Source organism: Corvus brachyrhynchos, unplaced genomic scaffold (genome assembly GCF_000691975.1).
Source record: "Corvus brachyrhynchos isolate BGI_N302 unplaced genomic scaffold, ASM69197v1 scaffold101, whole genome shotgun sequence".
Lineage (NCBI taxonomy): Eukaryota > Metazoa > Chordata > Aves > Passeriformes > Corvidae > Corvus > Corvus brachyrhynchos.
This window is the reverse complement of record NW_008237239.1, coordinates 22,974,065-22,979,788: the sequence shown is the minus strand read 5'-3', so window position 1 is coordinate 22,979,788 and position 5,724 is coordinate 22,974,065.

The following is a 5,724-nucleotide window of genomic DNA, read 5'->3' as shown; positions in this document are numbered from 1 at the left end:
GGCGGGGAGAGGAGCCTCAGCTTCCCATGCAGTAAAGGGAATCCGCTTTTCCAAGCGATTCCGTGTGCCCAAGCCCGCGGGCGCTGCGCCGACGGCCCGTAGATGCCCGGGATTTAAAGGGAGCGCGGTACTGCGCGTACTCCTAACAATGGGAATTGTTCAAGTCTGAATAACGCAGTGGGTCGTCTGGGGACTTTTTGTTGGTTTCGGGAACAGCAAGGCCCAAATCTGCATTCCTGGTGGGGGAGTGAATGTGGCATTCCCAACAGCTTGGTGGAGCCAGGGGTGCTTTTCCAGCGTTAAGGTCCCTGATAAGCGGGACTTACCAGTGCTTAGGGAAACAACAATTTTAGTTAGCGTTCCTTGGGAATGTGGCCAGGTTTCCCTGTTTAGTTAGAGTAAGTGGCTTTAACTATTGGCATGTAAATGGTTTCTGTTTGGTTTATTTACTAATTTCTAAATGGGGATATGAAATTGAAGTTTTCTTTATTTACGGATAATTTTGCCAGACCTGAAAATGGTTTGATTGAGTACTTTATACATAATTCCCTTTGCTGAACAAGCATTTTAGGCATGAGACGAAAACCTTTTAATGCACGTATTTTGATGCATAATTGAGCAATCTGCAAAGACTAAGCAAACTGTGTACTCTCTGCTCAAGCTGGGTTCAGTTTGTCAGAATTCAGTTGGGATTTCGACTGCCCAGCAGTTAAAACATACCATTATCGAATGCATTGCTTAATTTTCCAACTCTATTGAGTTAGGCTGCTTTCTCTTCCCTTCTTTTCCTAGCATAACTTTATCTAAAAGAAGAGAATTTGCCTAGTTATTTTAGGTGAACCTACAAGATAGGATCAGTCTTAGAAGCCAATGTCTCAAAGCTACGTAGAGAGCCACAAATGCAGAGTTCATATTTTGATTGGCACTGCTCTTTGCAGATGCTGTGCTTCTCCCCTGAAGCGGATATTACTCCTGTTTGAAGTAAGCTAAAACTGAGGCTTGAGTGCACAGATTGCTAATGTTTACTGAAAATCGATGGAAGATAGCCCCAAAAGCAATTAAGCAGCTTTGAAAATCAATCCACAGTTGAAGTTGTCCAAGGACAGGATTAGATCTTTGTCAGAGCTGAAGTCTTTGTGGGGAAGGTTCTGGCACAGTGTCAAGTTCATGGCTCTATGTTCTACATCTTTTCCAGTCTGAATTCATATAAAAACTTGTGTGTGATTTTCTTAAACTCTGCTGGCTTGTTATTTCTTCCAGAGTTTGTTATTTTATTTCGTGTGATCATAGTTTTGAAGTAAATAATTTGAAATAGAGCACGGTTGGTAATAACCAGTGCAGCCAGAATCCACATGCAATTTCTCTGTATGAATTGCCCAAAATAGGTGTTGGATTACTGTGTGTTTTCAAATGCTTTTTTGCCCCCTGTTGATTTACTGTACTTCAAGTATTTGGTCATCCTGTAGGGCAATATAATTCTTTTCAGCCCATTTGTTTATCCAGGGTTTCAGCAAAGCTTTCAGGCCTACCTAGTATTTTTAGGCATAAAATGGCAATGTTTTAATCTTGTAAGCACTGTGAAACAAGCTCAGGCTCCTTGGTGTAAGGACCAATTTGTTCTGAGTAATTACAACAGGTAAATGAAAAGGTTTGGGGTAATAATTCTGGAATGGTGATACTCCCAGAAAGACTTGTTGCTTCAGTAATAGTTTGTCAAGTAATTTGTCAGTGGAGAAGTAGCAAAGCAGGGCTGGGGGTGGTAGGTGAAGTACATTTTATAGCTCTAGGCAAAGTAAATTGATTATCTTACATATTCCTGTGCACATTTCTTGCATTATAGTTGGAGTATTCAAATTCTGTGGCCAGATGAGAAGAGGTAAAGCCTTACCTTTGTGGTGGAGTGTCCACTACTTCTTTGAGCCTGCAGGAGTATTTTCTTCATGCCATGCACAATCCCAGATCCAGGGCAGTCTTCTTTAAAGTGCAAGTTCCAAATGTGGCAACTAGATCTCTAATTACTGTGTAAGTCCCTGAAGAAAAGTCACTTGGAAAGTAGAGCATCTTGCTTCTCTCTGAAGAGCTTTGGTCTGCTTGTAATTAATGTTGAAGATACTTCTTTCCCTTCTGAATACTACTGCTAAAAAAGTCCTGGATTCTTCCTCTGAACACATTATTTTTAATTAAAAGCATCATTGTGTGTGTAAATGGGTATTTACATAAATAGTAAAGCACAAACCATCTTCTTCTAAAGCGGCATTTGCTTTAATATCTTGGTCATGCTAGACATAGCAGGATGGCTGACAGTGATGTGACTATACCCTGGGGTTTATGGTTGGTTTTTTGAAGCAGTATTCTCAGGTTTTATATGTATTTAAGTGCATTGTTATTGATTAAAAGCTTTCTGATTGGCAGGCCTGGGAATATTTTAGTGGGAATTGTGGTGGCCATGCTTTGTTAGTTGATTTTTTCAATAGTGTATTTGCCACAATGAAGCAATTACCTGTGATCATGTTTATGAAGGGATCCTGCTGGATTAAGGAACAGGAGCTGTTTGCTAGGTTTCCTGTCTTAAAAGTGAGCTGTTTTCCAACATTCCTCCAACTTTTTTTTGTTTTTTTGAAACATCTCTGTGGGGGATTTTTAGGTGTAATCCATGGGACAAGAAAGGGCTCAACAAAGTATTGGGGTTTGTTGTTCTTTCTCAGTCTCAAGCAATTCTTCTCACATTTATTGCACCCAGCAGTCAAATTTTGTTCATCTTGTGAATTCTGTAGTGAAGACACATAACTCTTGCTCTCCCTGTTTGTTCTGTATCTGCAGCCTGGGTGTGCTTTGCTGTCTGATAGAAGACAAGTCTTCCTCTCAGATAAAACACCATGTATGATGAATCAGAACCCAAGCTCTGTTGAAGGACCTCTTGGGTGCTTCATCCAGAGTGTTAATTGCTCTAGTCTGGTGGGTACAGGTAGTGCACTTTTCTAGATGAAGGCCATGAATCCAAAACAGAACTTAAACATTTGTTATTAAGAGTGAGATGAAGTAGTAAGAATTGTTCTTGTTACATGTTTACTCTGGCACATCCTTTTGGTGTTGCAGTTATTTGACAGAAAATGATGACTACCATCTGTTCCCCTCCTCTGGCATCATTCAAAGTTCCTTTCCTTGTTGGGAATGAAGTCTTCATAGAGAGATAACAAGTTTCGATCTCTTCCTGTTTCCATAGTCACAATTAATATTCCTTTTTCCTTTTATACTTACGGCTCTAGGCAAAATGAATTGGTTGTCTTATGTATGATTTTGCACATTTCTTGCATTATACTTGGAGTATTCAGGCTTTGTGGCAAGGGAGTATTGTCTCCTAGAAAAAGAAGGAAATCTGAAATAATAGATGAGGTAAGGAGTCTCATCATAGAGGTAAGAGGGAGTCAGACATTGTCAAGGAAGGAGGAATTGTGGCATGAGAGAAAAAGAAGGAAATGTGGAAAAGTTGGGCATTACAGAGGACTGAGGTCATCTCACACTGAGGAAGGAGAGAGTCTCACACACAGGGAAGAGCAAGTCTGGCACCATGAAGAAAGAAAAGAGTCTGGCATCAATGAGGAAGGAAGGAGTCTGGCATCACAGAGGTATGATGGATTTGGACATCTCAGAGATAAGAGGGAGTGTGGCATCACATATGAAAAGTGAGTCTGGCATCAAAAAAAAGCAGGAAATCTGCAGTAGTAGAGGGAGGAAGGAGTATCATCATGGAGGTAAGAGGAATTGTGAAGGAAGGAGAGTCTCATCAAAGAGAGGAAGGAAGGAAGGGAGGGAGGGAGGGAGGAAGGAAGGGAAGGAAGGAAGGAAGGAAGGGTCTGCCATCACATCTCAGTGCAGAGGTAAGAGCGAGTCTGGCATTGTGAAGGAGGAAGAGAGTGGCATCATTGAGGAAAGCAGGGAGGAGTGGCATCACAGAGCTATGAAGGAGTTGGACATCATAGAGGTAAGAGGGTATGTGGCTTCCTGTAGGAAGGAGGGAGTCTGGGATTGCTGAGAAAGGGAGGAATCGCCATAGAGATAAGAGAGAGTGTGATATCACAGAGGAAAGAAATAATCTGACATCATAGAAAAAAGCAGGAAATCTTCACAAATGGAGGAAGGAGTCTCATCATAAAGGTAAGAGGGATACTGGTGTCAGAGGTAAGAGGAAGTCTGGCATCGTAGAAGATGAAAGTCATCTTGGGTCACAGCCGAAGGTGGGAGTCACATCGCAGGGGAAGGAGCACATTTTCATCCATGCTGCCCTTACTACTTGGAGTTGTGATCCTGATTTAAATTCACAATGTGCACCTCATCTGTCTTGCAGTTTGCCAGAAAATTCCTCTGGCAGTCTTTATATTCATCGTTTCCTTCTCTACACCTTCTTTTAACTGCAGGGTTGTCATGTACTTTGTTCTTACATACCTCAAACTACTTGCACTCTTTTTTTTCCCCTCTAAAGCACCACATATACGTCAATTCTGCATGTTTTAATAATTAAAGGTTTCAGTAACACAGTTTTCTAACAGTGCTAATACAAAAAGCTTGTAAATCTGCTAGCTGAAAGATCTTTCCCTCCCTGATTCCATGGAAGAATCTTCAGAGACTTAGACTAATGGAAGATCCTGCAGTAAATAGAAGGGGACATGCTGTGCTGTACCACCAAGCAGCTTGGCATGAAAACAAGTCTTATCTGGAGGTCAGGGTGGGCAACACATTGGCAATAATACCATGGCAGGGAAGGAGGGTAACTTTTTACTCTTCAGTACTGGAGGATTTGGTGAAGCTAAAAATAGAGCCCTAATTTGCCTTAAGACCTGAGGAGCAATTACCTCAATCTCGTTTCCTTATCTGTAATATCTCACTCTTTTGGTTCTATATCTTCATATATCTCTATCTTTCCACCCCTTCTGTAAAATGCAGATACTGGCATAGGATGAGGAGGTTAACCTCATTATTGCTAGAAATTCTAGTGGAAGGCAAAACAGAACCATGTGCTGGTCGTAATTTCTTTTCAGACACTAGGAATGAAATGTTGAAGTAAAGCTCAAGATGTTGTTTGGACTCTGTTGGACTGTGTCATTTCGTTGGCTGGATAGTGGCTAAGAACTGTTTAAAAAACTTGTTGCTGACATGGTATCCTTCTCTCTTTTAACTGTTAGATGGAATTTGAGAGAGCACTGAGAGCACTTTCAGCTGTGTTCACCCTCCATTGTATGCCAGGCTACTGTCACTTCTCTGCACCTGTGCAAAAAACCTGTTCTTGCTGGCATTTGAGGGTCATTAAATAAGAGTTAGGGCTGGATAAGATAAATAGGATAAAATCTTTGCATGATCTAACCTTAATGCATTATTATGGTAGTTTGAACAGTTCTTTCACCCTTAATCATCGTGACTGAACAGTGCTGATTTAAGAATCCTTTCATGGCTTTTCTGTCTGCAGAGTCTTAAACAGAAATTATTGCAGATGGAGAGTGCATCTCCTTTCTCCTGAATCATGCACACAGCCATTAGATCACAATAATGGGCATCACACAGATCCCAAGCTGGATTCTGTCAGTTTGAGTTTATGTAGCCCAAAGGCTTTTTTTAGACTCTTGAAAGGGAGTGGGTTTGTTCAAGCATAATAGAAGCAAAATAAGGAAAATTGAGATAAACGAATCATGTTTTTAAGGAGCACAAAAAAATCTGTGGGGCATGGCTTTG